General features: G+C 51.2%; 1 non-coding gene across 1 annotated transcript; it reads right to left on the reverse strand.

Annotated features, from left to right (window-relative positions):
• Window positions 1–8,953: 8,953 nt before the first annotated feature.
• TRNAR-CCU (transfer RNA arginine (anticodon CCU)) lies at window positions 8,954–9,026 on the reverse strand. The gene has a single exon. It is a non-coding gene; the product is annotated as a tRNA-Arg (tRNA).
• Between the last annotated feature and the right edge of the window lie 283 nt (window positions 9,027–9,309).

Below are 9,309 nucleotides of genomic sequence, written 5' to 3' on the forward strand. Positions count from 1 at the left end.
CTTCAGAGGCCATTTATTGTACAGATAGGAGCACAGAGGACTTTAGAGAGATCCACTGGAAAGGGAGGCTGCTGGGGCTGCTTGTTCCAGCCTCCTTAGATGGGAGACAGTGTGGGGCAGTGAAAACAGTAGAGGCTTGGGGGGCTGAGGGGTGGGGTGAAGTCCTGACCCCAGTGCTAACCTGTTGTGGGACTTGGTGGGATGGATGCCTTGAGGCACTCAATTTCTTCATCTGTAAAATGGGGATAATAACACCCAGAAGGCATTTATGGTTATAAGAGTGGGTCAGACACTCAGATGCCCACAGGGACCAGGTAGACAATGTAAAGGAGACTTCCCAAACTAGTCTTACTTCTCAAGAGAACCCTAAATCCCGATTTTATGTAGGATATCCCTATTTGTGTTAGAAACTAATTTAAGCTTTTTTAAAACACAAGGTGGGTCAAAGCTACCACGTTTGTGGCTTGAATTTGATCTGTGGGCTGCCAGGGTGTAGGCTCTGACGGAAGGTGATGTACTTAGCAGGTGCTCGATAAATGAGGTCCCTTTCTCTTGGGGAGCCTCTCCTTCCTCCATCTCTATGCCACCGCCTGCCTGCTGGGAGTTCAGACCTTCCTAGAACCCTCGAGTTCAGGAAGGGGCTGAGTCCTACCCAGAGCTAAGCCTCTGGCCATCCTCACCCCTCCTCTGTCCCCATCCCGGGAGACCCTGTCTTACCAGGAAGGCGCTGCCTGCCTGGGGACCCAGGATCACAGAGCACACAGGTGGCTGGTGTGGGAGGTACGTGTCACAGCCTCGTCATCAGCACGGTGGCCCCCTCCTCCTGTCTGTGGCATCAAGAAACCCTGAGAAACAGGTGACACAACTCCCCAGGGAGTGTACGTGCCTCAGGGAGTGGCGGCTGTGACTCAGAGGTGCAACCGGGCTCGGATGCTGGTGGATGCACCAGTAAAACAGGCAGAAAAGGAGTGATAGCAGGTCAGAGCTACATGGGGCCTTGGAGGGCAGCCCAATAGTGTTCCGTGGAGAAACAGAGGCCTGGAGAGAGGAAGGTCACATGTCTACTGATTCGCAATTGAGTGCTTTTTCTGTGACATCTTCCTGCCAGACCAAGATCTAGAGCAGGGATATCAGAGTCTGGGGAGGAACGACATTTCTTGGTCTTCATATCCCCTAAGTCATGGGAAGAAGAGGCCTACAGACTTTGTTTCCATCCTGGTTCTGCCACTTACTGTGTGTCCTTGGGCAACTCACGTAGCCTCTCTGGTCCTCAGTTTCATCATCTGTAAAGTGAGAATAAATGCTTTGCCAAGGTTAAAATGAGAGCTTGTGTAAAATGCCTGGTTCATAATGGATGCTTAAAAGTCTTTCTAAAGGCACTTATATCTGGCCTCATTTCAAAAAAGGCTTAGAAGTGGCTTATAAATACACACTGCAATGCCAATGCAGGAAAGACCTAGATGAGAGGACAGGATGACAAGATGGTGGGGTAAAGTCTTGTATGGTTGCGAGCAGGGGGCCACACATCTGGATCAGAGTTTCCTGGCAGCCACAGCAAAGGGAGAAATACGACCATTATGTGACTCTTGGTATCCATAAGCTGAGAAACTACTGCTTGCTTAGGGAAAAAAATTAACTTTTCTTGGTAATGGGATATGAGTGATTTCTCATGTGAGTCTTCACATGAGAGGGCCTGTGGGAAGAGTAATTCTCTTTCCTTTCCACTCCCTCTCTTCCTCCTCTAGCTATTCCGTGGGGTCACCCAAACCCTACAACCATAGCTGATGGCATAATGGTTAAGAGGCCCAGCCCTGAAGACAAAACCAGTCTCCACCTCTGCGCAGTCTTGGGCTCGAGACTGCCCCTTCTCTGAGCCTCAGTTTCCTCATCTGTAAAATGGATGGTTATAGAGATAACTACCTCTAGGTTCTCGAAAATTAGAGGTGGTGAAACAGCGTGTAAAACACTGACCAGCTTAAACTGGTTTTGTTTCCTTAAAATGGGTTGTTGATGAATCTAACCTGGAGTTATTTTTACAGACAGCATTGCGCATGTTCAAAATGGGAACGCATGTCTCCAGGATGACCCCGGAACCAGGGATCTTTAGCTGACGGAACTTAAAGAATAGAAATGTTGCCACCGGAGCCCTTTACGAAACGAGAAGTCCTTCAATAAGGAGACTCTGGCTTCCAGCGGTAGCTTATTTGGACTGATTCGAGACTAGCCAATCAGCTTCCAAGTTTGAAGTTCCCTTAACCCTTTAAATTTCACCCGGAACCCTGGATTGAGGGGAGGGGTTTGAGCCCTGCTTCCTGTTTCCTTGCAGGTCGACCTCGCAGTAAAGCTCTTTCTTTCCTCGAAAGCTGGTGCCGTAGTATCAGCTCCTACATGCATCAGGCAGCCAGCACTTGCTGGGTAACAGAAGCATCTTCTATAGAGACCTTCAAGTGACGTCTTGCATACAGTAAGTGTTCCATAAATGGCGGCTGCTCTTATAGCAGGAGCTCAATAAATGGTCACTGAATGAGTATCATAGGGCAGCAAAAGCATTTTCTCTTCCAAACCGTCTCTTCAGTGCTTCTCAGCAGCAGGCGTTCTCCCCAAACCAAACTGAAACTGCGTGTGTGTTTTAATCAATTCCATGGTTTGTGGAGCCAAAGAGCCCAGGTTAATGGAACACAGCCGAATCCCCCGTGAATGTCTAACCCTCCTTGAAAGGCCTCTGCTTTTTCCTGCTCAGCCACTGGGAAACTGTTGCCTCCACTCGGGGAGGAGAAATTGAATAATTGATGCAATTTGAATAACACTAGGATTTATAATGATATTGAAATGTAAAGATAAAAGGGGGCGTGAATGGGGGGGCGGTGCTCATAGCGGAAGAGGCAAGTTGTTAATAGGCACTTAGGGGCTCTGTGGGGTGGGGGGAGCTCCCCTGGAACATGTGCTAAAAAGTCATTTGAGAGAGGAGGTGCTGGGAGGGGGGTGGGCTGGGAAATCTCCACCCGGAGAGGGAGAAAAGCCATATTCATAAATAAGACTCGGAAATTTCTCCCGACTCAGCACCACTAACAGGGAGTGGATAATTATTTAAATGCCAAATCATTCCGCTCATTAGAATCCCAAATCATATCTGAAGAAACTGATTGCCCAGGGCAGGAATGAGAGGGGGCGGAGGAGGAAATGGGGTGGCTAGGAAAGCAGGAAATGGGAGGGTCTCCCCAACTTCTGGTCCAGGCCAAGGGGAAGATGGGGTGGAAAGGATGGCAGGATGGTAGGGAGGGTAGGAACATAGGGTGGAAGGAAGTCAGATAGTCGTGGGTTCAAGGCCAGGATCTGATACTTCCTTATTGTGGGTCTCCTTTGTTACCTTACCTCTCTGAGCCTCAGTTTGTCCAGCTGAAAATGGGGTTGATGCTAAGATCTACTTTGCAAGCAGCGAATGTTAGCTGCTATGATTAGGGAGGCAGGACGGAGGGGGCTCAGGACAGGGCACGGGCTAGGGCTGGGGGAGAAGCCTCGCATAAGCCCCAAGCCAGGCTCCTTTCCTTCCCAAACCTACCCTGCCTCTGACCCCAGTCACAGACAGGAGCTGACTTGAGAGGTGGAGACTGAGTCCCAGAGAAGGTAAGGGATAAGGGACTTGGCCAAGACGACACAGAGCCAGGGACCCCAAGTACACGCACATCCTATCATCCCCACAAGCCCTCAACTCCCAGCCTGATCTGGCCGCCCTCCCAGGTGCCGGGAGGTCTCCAAGGTGGGAGTCGGCGCAGCCCCCGGGAGCGTTATCATGTCTGTGGACCGGAGTCACAAGGGCAAGTCGGTAACAATTCAATTATGCCGAGAGACTCAGGGCTGGCTGGCGCCCCCTCCCATGGTGGATGACCATGCCACCCCTCAGAGATGAGCAAGCAAGCGGGGGCCCTGGAGCAGGGGGGCCACAAGGGGCGCTGGCTGGGCTCAGCAGGGACAGGAAAACCCCAAAATAGGGAAGCAGCGTGCACTCACGTGCTCTCAATATAACACTATGAGTAGTAGTAATAAGGCAACCGCACACCTGTTGTGCAATAGCATGTCGGCTTTTATTCTGTGCCAGCCCCTGTGCTAAGCATTTTATATCATTTAACTCTCATTAGAACCCTGTGAGCAGAGGCGATGGGGAAGCTGAAGCCTGGAGAGGTGAGGCGACTTGTTCATGCGGCTCAAAAGCTGTGAGGCTAAGATTTGAACCTGTCGGCCTGAAACCCAGGCCTCTTGGTAGGTCTGGGCTGCCCCCCAGACTCAGTCCATAGCCAGCGCCTGGCTTTCTCCTCACCATGGCTCTGGGAGATCCCTTAGGTGCTGTGTGCAGGCGAGACCCTCTGTAGCCCCACAGAGAGATGGAGAAGGAGCTGGGATTTAGACATGGGTTGTTCCAATCTCAATCTCACACAGCCCTCTGTCTGCCCCCTCTGGAGCCTCAGACCCTCCCACGTTCCAGCCCACCTTGCTGACCTCTCTCCACTGTCTCCCACCCCCATGGCCTCCTGGTCAACGCAGAGAGCAGCCCAGCTGCCACTCCCCCCATCTCTTCAAAAAAGACTTCCAGCAGCCACTTGCCTGTCCCCAGAAGCCTGGGGAACCAGGTGGGGCCCCCCACCCGCTTGCTTAAGGTCACCCTGGCGTTCGCATTCAGTAGAGGTTGGGGGCCAGGCCTTCCAAGGTTTCCCAAGTAGTAACTGAAACATTAGCTCAATTAATATTTCAGTGGCCCAGTCCTGGCTGGTGATTGCTGCAGCTGGGAAGCTGCGTCCTTTGTCTTCCCAAGAGGCCAAGCGGAGACAGCTGGGAAGCCCTGGGGCCAGGGGCAGTTAGAGGATCGGGGTTGGAGCCTGCCTGCATGGCTGTGTGGGCTTGATCAAGACCCTTCCGCTCTCTGGGCCGTGTCTGTCAAACGGAGACATCACTCTTTCCTGCTTATAGTGTTATTGGATTAGCCTGGGGCCTGGCATATGGTCGGTACTCAGTAAACGATAGTATTCGCAATACCTGTGTTTTCCAAGGTGAGCTGCCCATTCTACCTGCTCCAGAATTCCATGGGGTGCTTGTTACAAATACAGTCTCCTGGGCCCCACCTGGACCGGCAGAGCCTGGATGCTGGGGCCCTGGAGTCTGCACTTGTGTCAAGGGCTCCCAGTGACTCCCCAGCACCCCTGCTTCCTAGAGAGGGAGTAGGGGCCTAGGCTCTGAGACAAGCAGTTGCACCTCGGTTTCCTTGTGTGTAAGTGGGAACAGAGACATTGACCTCTCAGGGCTTCTGGGAGGAAAGAATGAGATTAGGGGCTGGCACATAATAGGTACTCAATAAATGATTTCCCCCCTCCCACCACCCACTCCCCTTCAGTGGAAGACCAAGCATCAGCCCCCTAAAGAGGGGACGAGGGGGGTGTCCTGCCCCTCAGGAGCCTTGTCAGCAGGGCCCGTTCCAAATCGATCTTTTTCCCCCCATTTTCACTCACAGTGTCAGCATCTCTTGGGGCGGGAGAAAATGCCAGCATCAGCACACTGCATGCCCCAGCCAGACACCGCTGCTCTTTATTAATTAACCACCAGATGTTAGTTTTGCATCTTTTATCAGAGGGAGGTTTATCACCAGGACCCTGTATGTCAGGCCATTAGGGAGAGGCAGGAAAACATCCCTTGGGGGGCCCTGGAGTTGGCAGGGAGGGGGGAGGGGGACAAGAAGCATGGTCGCCAGCCCAGAGCACCCCTCCGCCCTGGCCACCCCCCGCCCAGTGCCTCCATGGTCACGTCCACAGTGGCCATTTGGCCCATTTGAAGTGGCTACTTGTACATCAGCTCACAGGGCCACCATGATGAGCAAACCAGGCCCAGTCCCTGTTCTCCAAAGCTCACAGTCAGTTGGTGAGATTGCCACATTCCAGTAAACCCAAATAAATAACACTATGACAAATTGTAAGCGGTGTCATGAAGGAAACTGACAAGGTTTTCAGAGCAGGCGAATAGCTGGCAGGGGACCTAATTTAACGGAGCAGTTTCCCTGGGGAGGTGACATTTAAGTGGCCTCATGGAAAAGGAGCCGGGGCAGAAGATTCCAGACAAAGGGCACAACAAGGGCAAAGGCTCTGGGGCAGGAACCAGCTCAACATGTTTAAGGATCTGAAAAAAGATCCGAGAGGCTGGAGCGTGATGAAGGAGGAGGCCACCAGGATGCTGAGGCCAGCTGGGCCGGGACCCGGGGTCCTCGTGGGGCATAGGGAGGAGCATGGATTTCTCGTGTTGAGGGCACCCAGGGACCACAACAGGCTGTTGAGCAGGGGGGCGATGTGATGATGGGATTTTGACATGAGAAAGAGCCCTCTCTCTGCCCTGGAGGGTGAGGAACGGGTTAGAGGGGAAGGAGGGAAGCCCGCCAGGTGGTCAGTCTGGGAGAGGTGGTGAGCCCTTAGCATTGGCTGGACACTCACAGAGTGTCGGGCAGTGTTCACACGCAAGAAATATTATGAAGCAGAAACTGGGGGCGAGGGTGAAAGAAGGGTCTAAGGTGACTCCAGGTGCCTTGCTCCAGACACACCCGAGTCCTCTCATGCCCCCAGCACCCACGAGACTGGAATGAGGATCATCTTCATTTCACAGATGAAGAAATGGGGGCCCAGTGAAGTGTAGTAGCTTGCTCAAGGTCACACAGCGAGGAGCAGCAGATCCCACACTTGAACTTGGTCTGCCTGCTGCGCTGTCTTTCCTGCAAACAGCTGCCCAAGCTCACGCAGGCTGCAGGTAACTGCTGTCTTCCTCCTGCTGTTTCATGAATGCCGTGCTACCCTCCACCAATTACCCAGCAAAGACCACTGGGCGGAGCAGTGGGGGCCCGGCTGACCTGAGCAGGTAAGGGGCAGTGGGTCCCAGATCCAGCCCTTAACTTGTCCAAGGCACAGCAAATCCAGAACGAGTCTATGTTATCTCCTTTAAAACTGATGTGACACTGTTACCCAGGGTGATTATTTTCTGCCTGTTTCACTCACCCCCTGATAAACAGGTGATTACTTCTCCTCCCAGTTCAGTTTCTGATTTGCATACAATAAATATCACCCCCTGGAAGTGTGTGTGTGTGTGTGTCTGTGTGTTGAGGGTGGAAAACAGGTCTCATGTCTTATTTATAAGAAATAAACAGGAGCACGAGCTCGCATAATCAACACATATTTAATCTGGCTCTTTTCGCCCTTTTGACTCTAATCAGGCCGGGTCTGTGCAGGGCTCTGTGTGTGTGTGTGTGCACCCGCACACTCACGGGCTGCAGGGGGACACCCCTGCCAAGATCTTCATCCTAGCCTGTTTGGTTGGGGTACAGGCTGCCTAAGAGGTCTCCTGAACCCCAGCACACTTAGTTTGCGAATCCAGGCTCAAGGTATGGGAGGGGGGCAACTGCATCCCCCCAACAACTTCGCAGAGGGAACCTTTATTTTAAAATTGTCGAAACATGTTTGAACCGTCAAAAGTACCAGCAATATAATTGGGTAGCATTAGCCACAGTTCTGTTGGCAGTGACACACAACATCACTTTTTTTTTTAAATTTATTTTTGGCTGCATTGGGTCTTCGTTGCCGTGCGCGGGCTTTCTCTAGTTGTGGCGAGCGGGGGCTTCTCTTCGTTGCGGTGAGAGGACTTCTCACTGCGGTGCCTTCTCTTGTGGCAGAGCACGGGCTCTGGGTGCACGGGCTTCAGTAGTTGCGGCACATGGGCTCAGTAGTTGTGGCTCGCGGGCTCTAGAGTGCAGGCTCAGTAGTTGTGCTGCATGGGCTTAGTTGCTCTGCGGCATGTGGGATCTTCCGGGACCAGGGCTCGAACCCATGTCCCCTGCATCGGCAGGCAGATTCTTAACCACTGGGCCACCAGGGAAGTCCCTCAACATCACATATTTTTCATCAAGATAGAAAAGCCAAACAGAAAATTTTTTAAAAAAGCTAAGCATTGCATAGAGAATCAAGGTCACATGCTCATAAATGCCAGAGCCAAGGCTTGAACTTGGGACTCTGACTGCAAAGCCCAAGTTAGTATCACCCCATGATGCTGCCTTCCTGACATGATGAGTAAGAGATCTCGGAGAAACCAGCAGTGTGATCACTTACTGCCATCCAGCTCCTGTTCCACTGATAGAGAAACTGAGACCATAAAAGTAAAGGGACTTGCCCATGGTCATACCCAAACCGTGTCAGAGCCGGAATTCAAATCCAGGTCTTAATTGTGTGTGTGTATGTTTAAAAAATAACTGTTTTGGTATGTTGACCAAGGCAGAGCCCAGAAGGGATAGCTTGTGTTTGCTCACCAATGACTGGGTCCTAATTTGGAGTGGTTTGAAAGACTAGAAATATGTCTGGGGTGGCAGTTCTGGCTGCCAAATGGGCTCCTTGGTTCTTCTCCAAGTTGCATGTGCTGGGACTGAAATGTCCAACATGGCTCGCTCACTCGCATATCTGATGCCTGGGCTCAATGGCTGGGACAGCTGGAGCTTCTTCGATATCTCCCTCCTTTCTATACAGCCTCTCCACTTAGCTAGCTTGGGCTTCCTCACAGCATGGCGGTCTCAGAGTAGTCAGGCTTCTTTCATGGCGGCTGACTTCCACCAGAGAAAGAAATGTGAAATCTTGGGTGTGTTTTCTATTTTGGTATGCTTGTTTATTTTTATGAGTATATCATTTTTATGCAAACACATATGATGGATGTGTGGTGTAAAAATTCAAACACTATGGAAAAGTGCAAAGATTAGAGGGGGAAAAAAACACTCAAGATTCCTCTACCCAGAAATTAACATTTGGTGAACTTTAATCAAGGAAACTTTTGCTTTTAATTTTTATTTATTTATTTATTTATTTGGCTACACTGGGTCTTAGTTGCAGCAGGTGGGGTCTTTAGTTGCTGCATGTGGGATCTTTTAGTTGAGGCATGCAGGATCTAGTTCCCTGACCAGGGATCGAACCTGGGCCCCTTGCATTAGGAGTGCAGAGTCTTAACCACTGGACCACTAGGGAAGTCCCAAATCAAGGAAACCTTTTACAACAAAAAATAAAAATAGGAGAATGGGGAATTCCCTGGCTGTCCAGTGATTAGGACTTGGCACTTTCACTGTCGTGGCCCAGGGTTTGATCCCTTGTTGGGGAATTAAGATCCTGCAAGCTGTGTGGCGAGGCCCCAAAAAAAAAAAAATCGGAGAACAGATGGATGGATAGATGAGGGAGAAATGGGTGGATGGATGGATGGGTGGGTGGGTGGTGGGTGGTTGATGAGTAGATGGAGAAAACAAAAGATAGAGGA

This window comes from Balaenoptera acutorostrata, chromosome 13, assembly GCF_949987535.1.
Source record: "Balaenoptera acutorostrata chromosome 13, mBalAcu1.1, whole genome shotgun sequence".
NCBI classification, from domain to species: domain Eukaryota; kingdom Metazoa; phylum Chordata; class Mammalia; order Artiodactyla; family Balaenopteridae; genus Balaenoptera; species Balaenoptera acutorostrata.